This window comes from Egretta garzetta, unplaced genomic scaffold, assembly GCF_000687185.1.
Source record: "Egretta garzetta isolate BGI_Z169 unplaced genomic scaffold, ASM68718v1 scaffold377, whole genome shotgun sequence".
Classification (NCBI taxonomy): domain Eukaryota; kingdom Metazoa; phylum Chordata; class Aves; order Pelecaniformes; family Ardeidae; genus Egretta; species Egretta garzetta.
Genome location: NW_009260339.1, coordinates 832,087 through 846,421, shown reverse-complemented (window position 1 = coordinate 846,421; position 14,335 = coordinate 832,087). Strand labels below are relative to the sequence as shown.

General features: G+C 43.0%; 1 protein-coding gene across 1 annotated transcript in view; it reads right to left on the bottom strand.

The window, feature by feature from the left end:
• FOXO1 (forkhead box O1) overlaps positions 1-10,056 on the bottom strand; it is a 43,566-nt gene extending 33,510 nt beyond the window's left edge. Inside the window, exon 1 of the mRNA XM_035898026.1 lies at positions 10,013-10,056. The gene's annotated coding sequence lies outside the window, so the exon portion shown is untranslated. The remainder of the gene's footprint in view (positions 1-10,012) is intronic.
• Between the last annotated feature and the right edge of the window lie 4,279 nt (positions 10,057-14,335).

Genomic DNA, 14,335 nt, shown 5'->3' with positions numbered 1-14,335 from the left:
CCCAGAGACCTTGAGCAGAAAGGGGCCTCGTTGTGCCAGGCACAGAGGCTTACGGAGTCAGTGACCCAAAAAGCTGACAGCCCAGGACAACCAGGCTATAAAAAAAGACTGAGGGGGATACATACTACATGTACTGTACTGGAAGCAAGTCTTCCTCCCAAATACACCTAGACCTACCCATTAAGGCTTCTCCTACAAGTCATAATTGATCTGGAGACAGAAATTGGAAGGATCTACTCTGCACCAACATCCCACCATGCTGAGAAACCATAATGACTTTCATGAGGGAAAAGACTGGTTTATCTTCAAGGTGTTTTCTTCTTTATCCATCAGAAAACCACTCTCAAAGGCAAAATCAAAGTGGGCATTCGTTTTCTGGACATTAGAGCTAGCAGCTTCATTAACAGCACCATACACTGAAGCTTTGTTTCCTACAGTTTCCTTTAAAACACTGCACGTGAACGTTGCTCTGACATTGCAGATTGTTCTACATGAAAAATTTATAGTGTACTCTTATTTACAGCCCATGATCCAGTGAAAATCCCTCCTCCTCCTCCCTCCAATTCCATGAATATAGTTTTTTGTTCCCAGAATATCTTCTATCCTTAATGACCAAGTGAAAAGTGAACAGAGGAAATGGATTAAACATGAAATTGGGTCTTGGGATACCTTCGTTCCATTCATGCTGCTAAAGCCAAGTTATTTATGTAGACATTACTGAAAATAGTTCTCCCAGGCTGTGCATTAAATCCAGTGGCAACCCCATAAGACGAGAAAACAACCCCCGGTATAGCGCAGCTCTCTAAGTCCTACCCTTCAAGCAGTATTTCCTACTCAGTGATTTCCTATGAAAATGGGCTTTCCATGTGCCAGGAGATTGAAAATAATGTGACCCATGGTACAGAGAAAAGATGAGAGCAACAGAAGTTTCTATTCAAAAATAAACTGTATGCGTGGAAACTTAGCAGCAAGACTACAAAAATGAAGGACCTCCTCACCAGTTGACATGTCTCAAGTCTGAGTCACCTTAATCTTTAGACAATGCCACAACGCATTTGCTCCACTTTTACATTCACAACATGAGAGTAACTGCTGGAGAAACAGGATTTTAGCACATAGATGTTACATGTCTCTTAAAGGCTACGCGCAATTAAAGCATCTGCCCTTGCAGCAGCACCATTATTTGTGTGTTGGCCATTCGACATGTTTTTGTTTATTTTTTTAAATATAAATCATGCACAAATTAGCAACAAACCACTAATATTTATGTATATACACATGCATATATATATATATGCCTATATCCTTATATGTGTGTGTGTGTATATATATCCTTAGCTGCTTAGATGAGGCACCCTGCAGACTTACATTGCACAACAGCTGGTAACACCTCCTTTTCCCCTTCTCCACGCCCAAAGGAATAAGCAGGAGCAGGCTCAGATAACTTACTTTCATCCAGGGTTCATACCAACACACAAATTCTAGAATATTTTTGTCCGGCATGTGCTTTCAGTTGCTTTTTGTGTATCACATTTGCTCCGACCTCATATTTAACCAAAGGTTTAAATTAAGTAACCCATAGTATTTTAATTTGCCTTCACAAGTCCCGTTCGCAGCTGACGAGTGAACCCTGTCCTTACTGCTATTTGCAGGCATGTCTGCACATGCAAGTCAGCCTTATTCTGCCTTCTTGCTTCTAGGACTTGAGGTGGTATACACAAGACATCATCTCTAAGAAAGTTATAACGGTTTTAGTGAGTTATTCTAAAAGACCAGAGATCCTTACTGCATTGGAAGCCAAATGGGATTTGCTTTTTTATTTAATATTTTTGTTATTTCTTTCTCTCAACAAGAAAGAGCAGCAGCAAGTGCCTTCTTGATGGAGATTCTCAACTTGGAAAATTTAACAAGCCTTTTGCACACACCAATGAAAGAAATAGCACACGGGCTTTTAGGAGCCCAATGTCACACCATTAGAATTATTTGCTATTCATTTGATATAACAAATTAAGAAAATTGAAATATAACATTTATGAAGATGCATGAGTAACTTGAAAATTCAGTGTGTTCCAGCTATACCCATCTACTTGAAGTTACAATTTCATGCTTTCCACAAAAGAAATCCAAAGCCCTTGCTTGAATATGAAGGTGTTTCACTGGATAGATGCATGCCTTCATCTTGAACTCTAAATTCAATAGGTCCCAGGCAGAGGAAAGACTTAATAGAAGGATCTTGGGCCTACTTCAGTAAAGGCCATTTTTATATTCTGAAATTCACTTTGAAAAGAGCATTTGGCTTTGGTTGGGTAGCAAACACAGCCTGCGGGCAGACAGTGATAAGTGCACTCAGATGAACTGGTTTTAATCCCGACATTAGGCCTGATGGGTCAAACATTTCCCGTTCCCATCAGCATCCCGATGCATCTCATGGACCCCCTGCCATGGGGTACTGCCTGCTTCCCCCCCTGCCCCGTACATCAGTCCTTCCCCCAGCGGGTGAGAAAGCCAGGCCCAGCTTCCCCCGGACAGACAGCGATACCGGGGTGGGGGGAGAAATCACTTTACGACTGGAGCTCCTCCCCGCTCCTTCCTCCCTGCGTTCGCTATCATTGTGCTGTAAAACAAACTGGAGGGGAGATGTCGGGATAACAATCGCAGGAAGAGAAGCTTGTGACAGCCTGGCCGCAGAGTTATGGTGTCCCGAGACGAGAGGGCAGAGGTTCACACAGGAAACGATGCCGCGAGCAGGACCCTGCCCTGGCCGGCAATGGGCCTCTCCAGGCTACAAGTTTCGGAGGGCGAAGGGAAGAGGAGGAGGAAATGTATTTTGCTCTTTACTATTTTAAAGGAATCAAAGTACTCGCTGGCGCGAAGAGGCGCTGTACAGCACAGGCTGCAGGACGTTTGCATTTACAAAAGATGTCAAGGATGTGCAAGTACAGAATTCAGCTTCGTTTGGCTCCGCGCTGCTGCAAAGCTCGCAGCGGGCTCTGCTCCGCAGCATTTTAGCACCACACGAGGAATTCAGGCCTCTCGCTCACTCGAGTCGGGAAAAATTTCAGCACCGCCTCCCATAGAGGAAGGACTTCTCTGGCTCCCAAGATGACTTCCGACAGTGGCAACAAGTTAGTCCTTTAAAGAAAAGCATCTGCCAAACCAAAACACAGACTTGCGGCTTCCAAGGGACCAGGATGCATTTGTGAGCTGCTGCAGCCTCCAACACCATTAAGCATTGGCTACAAGAGAAATCATGCACTAAGGAATGAACCAAAAAGGATCTTGTAAAAACAAATACATTTATTTTAGATGATTCAGAGTATCGTGTGCTCTAAATCAAAGCAATCCTTATGAAAGGATTTCAGATTATGCTAACCCAAGTTATGCTTGCTCCTTTCTAATGACCGTGCTCTCTCTCCCCTCACCTTCTGCTGGAGGAGAAACAACAGCATCACGTGCTGCACTGCAGGTCCGGGGCAGGATAGATGTTCATAAACACTCGGTCACATGTCTATCTCGTTTTCCACATTTCTAACTTTATGACATTTATTTATAGGTTTTGAAATTCCAATACAAACACGAGTTTAAAATCCTCTAACAGCTGCCCATTCTAGCAATAGCAGAGTTTCTGATTTGTTTACCTATATATACTGGAACAAAACCACAACCGTCACTCGTGTTTCTCTACCCCACTTCAGTCGAAACTCCCGTTTGCCCAGACCATTCACAGCAGAAACACTGGGCTTTGGCTGTGCATATTCTCATACTTCTGGCAACAGCTTCCTTTATATTTTACAGTCCCTCTAGCGTGTTACTGCAGCCAGTGGCTCCAAGGGTGGTTTTGAACCCGGCCTCCCCACATAAACGCCTCTTTGAGAAGCTCCAGCCTGGCACCACTTCCATGCTGATACATGTGATAGAGGCCAAAGTCTCAAAGCTGTAAAGCCCGGCAAGTTCAATCACCCGCGGGAGCGGGCGGCGTGGCGTTTCTGCTCGCACATTGCTGTAGAAAAAAGCATACCCAGACTTCCTGATCCCATTAGCAACACTGGCATCAAACCCACACCCAGACAAAATACATGTGACCGATACTTGCCTAGGACCAGCGCAAGGTTTCTCAACAGCGCAGAAAAAATTGAATCCGGTGGCATTACAGGTTGGTAAGTGGGAAGCTAAGAACAGCCCCAAAAAGGTGTTTTCCATTCCCTGAAGCATGACATCCTCCATCTATCTACCTCATACATGTTCCCACTGCAGCATGCCCAGCATGCTTCTCAAACACAGACTCAACTAACCACACCTGTCCAAGCCTCATTCCTTCTGCAAAAGCTATTCATCCTCCATCGTGCCCGGCTGCAGCCCTTAATCACGGTCAGGCAACTTTTGGGTCGCTGAAGCAGGGAAGGAAGCACCAGGCTGGTGGTTGCTTTCTCCTGGGGAAAGTAGGCAGTGGGACAGGACAAAACCACCAGGACTGAGAGCTGGGCTTTCTTCTTCTACTGCAGTGTGATGAAGCTGGGGTGATGACTGATGCTGCTGAAGAGGGCTTTCCTCACACCAAAACACAGGCTGCTCCTCTTGATGCAGGAAGAGGACTGTGCAGAGGAAAAGTAAAATAAGCCATCTGGGCACCAGGTTGGTCCTTGCAGCATCTGGTCCAAATAACACTGGCAGCCATCACCCTGCAAGCTTCACCCATGCCATAGCGGTCCCAAACATCCCCGTGTGACTTGCTCAAGGGCTCACCTTTGGTGACACAGGGAGGTATTTTCCCCATCTCTGTAAGACCATCACTGGAAGGCCCATTTCCCAAAGCAAATGCCACTAACTGCAATGCAGAACATCCTTCTGGGAGCAACTTTTTCAGGGTGCGTATTTTATAACAGAGGGAAGGTAACAGAAATGCTGTAGCAAGAAAGAATAAGCCAATTTTAATTGTTTTTAAAAAGGGAGGGGGCACAGTTGCACAAAGCAAGGCAGTTCTCCATCCCAAGAAAAGCATCGTGTGCAGGCAATACACTTCAAAAAAATTATTGTTTCCATGTCCCAGAAAGAAAGACGACTCAAAACCACACCTAAATACTTCCTACAATGCAACTGCTTAAGAATTCTTTGCCGCCTTCTCTGACTTTCCCTGGATACCATCTTTGGGGGGAAGAGGCTTCTTAGCTTGATATTCAGGGGTGGGTTCACAGAGCAAGCGATGGCTCAAAGAAACGAGGTCAGTGGAGACACAGGGGCAATAAGTACCACACCATGGTTTCTGACACATTATGGTTTGGGTTTTCTCTGCCTGTGAGCCCAGTGCTCTCACTGTAGGCTTTTTAATGAAATAATATGCTTCTCAGAAAGACCTTTCCTATTAAATCTTTGGGATAACCACCACAAACAGGCTCTAGCAAAATACTGCTTACAGATTATTTTTTTTTTCAGTCTCTATGTAGGACAAATCCAGAAGTGGTCAATTTATAAATACTTGTTCTTAGAGGAAAAATTCAAATTTTTATTAATGAATGCTCAAAGTTTTCCCCAGAAATATAGGATAAAATACACATATATATCCAGCTACAGTTTCTCAACAAAAATTCTTATCGTAAAGCAAATGGCTTAAGAGATGCCCACATACTTGAGCTTAATACAAACTCAGCTTGATAAATTGATGAGGCCATGGGGTTGGTAGAATTTAATTCATTCTTAGCCTTAAACCAGTCTTTCATACCAAGTGTGAAGCTAGTAATATCAAATAACTGTAGTAGAAAGAAGCTTAGCATGTGCAAAGTAGAGTTAATCACCAGTACATCCCTGCTTTATGATGATAAAGCTGCTCATTATCCAGCTTGTGCATCTAAGGAAAGATGTAACCCCTGTACTTTTCTTTACTAACCTGGATTTAAGTACCTAGAATTTAGTCCTCCAACTCGCATTTTTCTCTCAACACTTTTTCTTCCCAAACATGTCAAATAACGTCTTTGCCATTTCAAAAATAATTATTAGCATCAGTCTTTTGAAGTTTAAAGGAAAGTATCAAGCAGAAAACTCTCTTAGCTGGATAGGTGGCTTTCCTAGAAAACGACAAACATGGTAACAAACATGCAATGCAGTGCTAAAGCCAGACTAAGTAACAACAGCAGAGAAAATACAAAGTATTTTGACAACACAACAATCTTACTAAAAAAACCACCTTGTACCTCCCAAAGAATGTATTGCACATTCTTTGTTGATACACATAAAAGTGCTATTTCTTCCTCTAAATATCTCATTAACTCAGGCAGCTCTTCCTACTTACACATCCATGTGGCCCCAAAGAAGGCACATGCCGACTTGATCTCCAAACCTGCTACCTGTCTCTCACACAGGAGCTCCAGTGCCATTCGCACTTCAATCCTGTTCTGAGAGAAGCAGGTCCTGCTCAACCAACCTGATCTCCACCTACGACAAGGTGACCCACTCAGTGGACGAGGGAAAGGCAGTGGATATTGTCTACCTAGATTTTAGTAAAGCCTTTGACACTGTTTCCCACAGCATTCTCCCGGAGAAACTGGCTGCTCGTGGCTTGGACGGGCATACTCTTCGATGGGTTAAAAGCTGGCTGGATGACAGGGCCCAGAGAGCTGGGGGGAATGGAGTTAAATCCAGTTGGAGGCTGGTCAAAAGTGGTGTTCCCCAGGGCTCAGTACTGGGGCCAGTTCTGTTTAATATCTTTATCGATGATCTGGACAAGGGGATCAAATGCACCCTCAGTAAGTTTGCAGATAACACCAAGTCGGGTGAGAGTATTGATCTGCTTGAGGGTAGAAAGGCTCTACAGAGGTATCTGGACAGGCTGGATCGATGGGCCAAGGCCAACTGTATGAGTTTTAACAAGGCCAAGTGCTGGTGCCGGCACTGGGGCCACAACAGCCCCATGCAATGCTACAGTCTTGGGGAAGAGTGGCTGGAAAGCTGCCTGGTGGAAAAGGACCTGGGGGTGCTGGTTGACAGCCAACTGAACATGAGTCAGCAGTGTGCCCAGGTGGCCAAGAAGTCCAACAGTATCCTGGCTTGTATCAGGAATAGTGTGGCCAGCAGGAGCAGGGAAATCATCCTTCCACTGTACTCTGCATTGGTGAGGCCACACCTCAAATACTGTTTTCAGTTTTGGGCCCCTCACTACAAGAAGGGCATTGAGGTGCTGGAGCATGTCCAGAGAAGGGCAGCAAAGCTGGTGAGGGGTCTGGAGCACGAGTCTGATGAGGAGCGGCTGGGGAAACTGGGGTTGTTCAGTCTGGAGAAGAGGAGGCTGAAGGGAGACCTTATCGCCCCCTACAATTGCCTGAAAGGAGGATGTAGCAAGGTGGGCATCTGTCTCTTTTCTCAAGAAACAAGAGATAAGACAAGAGGAAATGGCTTCAAGTTGTGCCAGGGCAGGTTTAGATTGGATATTAGGAAAAATTTCTTCACCAAAAGGGCTGACAAGCACTAAAACGGGCTGCCCAGGAAAGTGGTCGAGTTCCCATCCCTGGAGGTATTTAAAAGACAGGTAGGTGAGGTGCTCAGGGCCATGTTTTAGTGGTGGACTTGGCAGTCTTGGACTTTTCCAACCTAAACGATTCTATGATTCTCTAGTTCTGCAAGCAACACAGCCGAACTCCATTCGAAACCTGTGCCTTTCAGTTTTCCTTTCAACATGTGTCCAGGCCAAATAAAAAAAAACCATAATAATCATTCATTAAAGTAACTGACAGATTACTAACATGCTTCATGTGAAAAATAGAGGGATCATGGTACAAATTCTCCCTTCAGGTCCACATCGCCTTTCAACTTGTCTATTTTGCATAACTTCTTCCCATACTGTGACTTCTCAGATTAGATATGACAGTATTTTAGCCTAGAATCTAGCATTTCCTCTTCATCTTGGAAGACCTGCGCAGACCAGCAGCACTGAGAGCTGACAAGTCTACAGAAAACCAGATAAGACTTTGGATCCTTGGACAATTTAAGGAGAACTACACTGAATGCATACTTTAGTTTCTATTGCACGCAAATATGCTGAGATTATGCATTTATGAAGATGCAACTTAAAAGACAGACTTCATACACAGAGATTCCTTGTCTCCAAAAAAAAAAAAAAAATATAAGAAGGAAAACAAGAAGACCAATAACTTCATAACTTATTGTACGATAGAAGAGATAAAGTTTGGCATTAATACTCACTTATTAAGAAAATTGCATGTTCATCATCACATATTTTTTCTCAGAAAGTTTATGCTTTCAGCTGTCCTACATTCTTACACACACTAGAGTTTCAACACAGCTAGCGAAAGTTCCTGGGCTACGAAGACGAACTGCTGGTACCCCCAGTTTTGTCATTTCCAAGGAGCCTGAAGCTATCAGACTCTCTGCTAAATTTTAATCCATGTTTTCTTCCATCCTGATTTTGACAACGCATTAAGTACCGCATACTCTCTAAGGATGATTTAAAGACAAATCACCAAGCATAATTCGCTATGGAAACCTACCAGGCAGTCTTTCTGACACCTTGTCCAAATTACAGCTAAGGGGGCAACGTGCATTGGTTAAGCAACCAATTATTTTGACTCTAATCAAACATCCAATATTGCATACATCCAATATTGCAAGACACAAATGCTGCAACACTGCTGTTCTTTCTGAGCACCCAGGCAGGGAAGAGGCAAAAGAGTAAAATGTGTGTTGAACAGAGGATTTGATGGTTAATACAGAGTACCATTAAGTAGCAGGCTTCAAGAAGACACGAGTAGACTCCTCATTAAGAAGGGAGGGGATGAAGCAATTAAAGGGCAGTTTAAGAGTGGATCATGCAAAGCCTAACTTCTTCAGGAGAATAAACGGTAAAAAGGTAACTTTTATACACATAGGAAATCTCACTTCTTGATTTAGTATTTTTTACTCAAACATGTACTCAATACCTGGCAAGCAAAAGATTATCTGGGCTCCATCAGATGAGCTCAACAGCAAATCTCAGCATAAGCTTAACTCTGAAGTTAACTTCTCCATCTTCCTCATAAGAAAGCAATTCAAGCTCTTGTGCACGTGGGCTCCAACACAAAATCAAGGGGCCAAGATCTTCAGCTATGTCAACCAGTTCTTCTACCTGCAGTTTGCTTCTTGCAAGTAATTTTTGCTTGTGTTAAATGTGTAAAGGCACATCTGAATCACACTCCATTTGTCACCCACTGACAAAAATCAAGTCAAGAATCTTTCAGCTACACAGCTCAGGGAACACATCAGCCAGATAGGAAATTAAACCAACTGATCAGCAAAACCCAATCTATTGGATTACCAGCCACCTCCTCCCCAAGAAGCACACAGTCTCAAGTCCATGCTGTTACAGGAAGGAGCAATGAAATATTGGCAAAGCCCCCACGCATGGAAGGGGGTGCAGCACCCACCCAAGCAACTCAGCCTTCCTCCCAGCATGGTGGGATGAGGTTATCTGAACACCAAGGCCCAGAGTAGAACACTGGCTACATTCTTATTTTTGAAGACATTCTCAAAGTAGACATGACTTTCCAACCTACTTCTCTACCTTTCTGATTCACTGTATACATGGAGCTGTGGGTTTGAGTAGACTAGAGACATCCAGTCACAGATTGCCCACTGTGATGCTTATCAAAGAGCGAGAGACCACCTACTACGCTTAAGTGGCTATGTGGGAAGAGTCTTCTTCGCTCATCCTCTAATAAGGATCTCAATATCCCTCTCTCAGTCATCTTTCAACATTTAGCGATCAAAGGGCCATGAATTTCACAGATGCCCTCATTTATCAGTAAATGCAATAGTATTCACAGGCTGCTACTGAAAAAGCAGAGTACAAGATGATCTGTCATATATTTCATAGTAAAAGGAGCATTTTAGGAGTTGGTTTGGCCAGTAAAACACTCAAATTTTGGTTATTTTTATTCCCAGGCCATATATTTTGAAGTTATTTATACAAGCGCCAAACATGCTGGGACAGATGCTTCCACAAACTCAAAGAATTAAACCCAGGACTTACCCAAAAACACACCAGAGCATTTTGTGGGCTATGCACAAGTACGAGGATAAAGTCACTCACCCGATGTCAAACTACAGTTACCTCCAAGGCATGATGAAGCAGCCGCTCCACTTGAACACTACGGGATCCTTTATAAGATGGGAAACTGAGCTCAACTTCTCCAGCTGAAGCTGCAGAGGAATTCGAGGCAGGCAGAAAGTAATTATTCAGCTGGAGTTTGGCCAGGACGCTGGAGTTAGCACTGCTGTTCTTGCAGACTGTGTCGGGGGACTATGCAATGACCACCAGCGCTGCCTACTGAGTCATCAGCGCCACTTCCCGCAGAACCCAGATTCTCCTTGGAATTCTCCCATTTCTGGATTGAGCAAGACCAGCCTCAGTCAGTTTGGGAACAACGCAGGACAAGGAGGAAGGGCGAGAAGTATAACTATTAGTGTCACTTTCAAGAGCAGTAAAATTTACATGGATTAAAGGGATGAAATCTTTATATATAGTAAAAAGGATAATTATAATGAAGGCATCTGTCTAGCTGGCACCACCTACAGCAAGACCTGCAAGCAGTAATTGTACAATAACAACGTGGTGTTTAGTGTGAGGTTTAGGACATTCTGCCAGAAAACCTAAAGCATCCAGGTTGTAAAACACTGTAATAAGTAGGTAATCCCCAGCCTGGCGTCCAAGTTACTGCCCTAACCTGTTTCTTATGATTATAAAATGTCTCGGTGTCAGCAGGTTCACTGTGAGTCAGAGCTGAAATAATAAATGGCTTATTTTCCATCCTGATGGAGGAAATACATCACGGCTCATTGTGGCTCAGTTACTGAGGCTTTTTTTTTTTTTTTTTAAACAGGAAAATGTAAAAATAACCAAGTCATTCTGCCTTATTGCACTTATTTTTGATTAACAAAGCCCTTATTACAATCAAATTAGAAAAGAAAAAGCAGCATGTTTTCAATATGGTCTGCAAAAACAATACCTTAGGAAAAATACAGAAGAAAAAAATACTGCACAAACAACCAAAGAATATGAAATTTGTGACAAATAGCCTCTTTGCCAAAGTGATTCCACCACTTGGCTGCTGTAAACAACGGGTTGCCTGAGCTGAGGTAAAGGTCTCGGCTCTAACCTCGCCTGCACTCTGGCTCCCAAGAAACTGGCTTTCATCAGGTTCCAGTGCCCACAACATGCTCACAACTGCTCGGTCACGCGTTTGCACGCTCAGGACCTCTGCTTGTACGGTCCAGAGGAAAGGTGCTCTCTCTTCCCTCCTGCACTGCTGGCAAGCACGCAGCGCCCTACTTCCAACAGGTCTGCCCAAACACTACACACAAACCCCACAAATTGTCCCACTGAAAAGTACCGAGACAGATGAAACAGCAGCATCCCCAAAATACTCATCCTTTACCTAACGCCGAAACACATAATAGCGGGAGTATTGCAAGCAAGGTGCAATCAGTCCTTACACCTCTTGCACACTAACTGAACTGTAACAAGTAGAAGAAAATAAGCAGCATTATTTTATGGACTTAGGCAGAAAGCACAGACATATTAAGATGGCTATTTCAAGCTCAGATTTGGAGCACGTATTTTTATACGCACACCCAGAGTGGCCTATATACATAGAACACTTAACAGCATAATATAGAAAAATGGAATAGAATAATATAGAAAAATCTATAAGCAAATTATACATAAAAGCCTTAAGTAGCATCCATTTTTTAAAAAGAAAGAAAAACACCTAAAAGAGTAGAAAACACAACAAGACCAGTATTTGCACAAACTGCAAAAGGAAAAAATCTGGGGTGAATATCACAAAGACAGCCCTGATTGTTTCCAGGGGAAATATCTGTCTCAAAGAATTGCAAGCTCTATGACTCTGCATATTTGAAATGTACAGTAACTGACATTAGACATACAGAGAATGCAATATTCTTTGAATTAAAATAAAATATACCGAGATTATAAAATTCCCCCAGCATTTCATTGTACAAAAGACATTTTTCTGCATTCTATGTAGAATAAAAAACTGTAAATGAGTGCTATAGACCAGAGTATGAAAAGCAAATGTTAATTCCTGGAGTACTACTGCTAATAAACTGGCAATCAGTAACTACTATGTTATTTATCACCAAAAGTCTAATACTGTACCAAAAATGCAGATAAAAGTACAAAGTTGCTTTTAAAGTGGTGCCTCTTGACTGCAAGTTTTTTAAATGTACAGTTTAAACGTAGATATGAACAATTTCCATTTCTTGCATATCCTTTCTTGCAGCTCCTTGTGCATGCTTCAGTAACTCAAATTTATCACGATCTTTAAAACCTCAAGATCCTTTGGGTAACAGTGGTCAGGACTCTGAGCCACAACTGCAGCAGGCCAGACTTTTTCTTCCCATGCACGTTTTACCGTGCCAGGGTTTGCCAGTGTGACATGCTGCCGTATTGGTTTCCACCCCATGCTGCTTTCTAGCTGAAAACCCCTGAATAATTCGAGTTCTGTTCTGGTGCTATCCATCAGCCCTAATTCCTGGCAGCCCTTAAAGCAGCTGTTTAAAAGGACTAACGGTCTTGCAATGGAGTCATGGGACTTTGACTCACGGTCCCAGATTCAGCTCCAGGTTCCACCACCAACCCCCACGCAGCCCCAGCCCTCTCCTGTGCCCTGTGCTCCTCCTCAGCTGCTCCACTGCTGCTGGCAAGGACACCCAAACCCCTCTCTTCTTCGAGGACACCCCAAACCCCTCTCTCTTCTTCAACCTCCTGTTGTGGTTTAACCCCAGCCAGCAACTAAGCATCACACAGCCTCTCGCTCACTCCCCAGGACACCTCCTTAGGCTTTAGGCTATTTCATGGAGATTTCTGATATATTTGGGATTGCCTTTGCTTGCAATTGCTCCCCTCAGCTGTCCTCAATACAAATACATGTCAAAATAAGTGAAAATACTGGCGTGTGAAAGGTTGATACACTAAAGCAATGCAAGCACAACAAGCCATGCCGTGGTTTCCTGGAGATTTACACCACCCCCATGTCCCACACAGCTTCCCGTGGGCATAACCTCAACCCCACGATCTGCAACCCCCTTTCCAACTTAGCTACTTTCACTCCTCTATCTTTTGCAGCCCCCAAATACTGCAGGCCCCCAGTCCATAGCCCCCAAACCCCACAGCACCCTTGGACCCTCCTAAACAGCATCCCTTGAGGGGTCCACCAGGTCCACGACAGAGCTTGGACTGGCCAGCAAGTTGCTACCCACCAGGAGCAGAACAGGAGATCCCAAGCAAGGCTACTTAACTTTTCAACTGAACCTTCTTTTTTTTTTTTTTTTTTTTGGTGATGTTTGATGAGTTAGCCATAGTAATGAATATTACAGTGATGAGCACAGAAGCTGGATTCATTACTGCCTTGTGACTCATTAAAGGCTTTTTTCTAAACTGAGTAAAGTTGCCATAATTTGGGGGCCACGCTTCACATCAGAGCTACACACTTCAAAAAGCGTTACAAATCAAAACAATTTTGATGACAACGCTATAGGGAAGCACAAGTACCCAGCACTTGGAATGGTAAGAAATTAGGGTTTATAAATATCCCACAGATACATTTAGAATCTTCTAATCCCTTTCACACTTTGGATTTCAACCCTTGAAAATGCAGGAAGAATGGTTCATTTTAAGCTTCTGGATTTTTTTTAAATTTATTTCCATTCTGGCTTGTGATGTGAACAGAGCTGTTCAATGACATTACACAGCACTGCCTCTGAAAGCAAAAGTCTGCTCTGTTCTATCCCACACCAGTTAAGAGCGAAAAAAAATTGATCCAAAGATCACGGAAAAGAATACATGAGTCTAAAAACAAGAATTGCAGGCAGATGTCATACCTTGTACTGGACAATAAAGTTGGAAAAAGCACACAAGCTTTGGATTACACAAACTCTTCCTTTAACTCTTTTTATTATTTTAATTTTCTGCCTAGGAATAGCCAGTGTCTTATACAATTCATAGTAAGTTACCTTCCTTATTAATTGTAGCTTGTTTATAACATTCATTTAACTCTGTATCCTTTTCTTTCATTCTCAACTGCATTTACAATGTTATTGAAGAGTTCATGCTTCCAGGTCAAGATTGTTTTTCTGAACTAATAGGAAATCCTATAAGGTCTTACTGTTGCAGTTTTTCTCCATAACAAACCCTTCCATTACGTAGCAGATCACATACCTTTAAGATATTCCTTTTCTTTGTGACACACGTTGTCTTCTCTTTAGAAAGTAAAAGTTTCCTTACTAAGCCTCAGCAAGAGAAAGCAGGATTTTACAAAGCAAAAAACGAGAA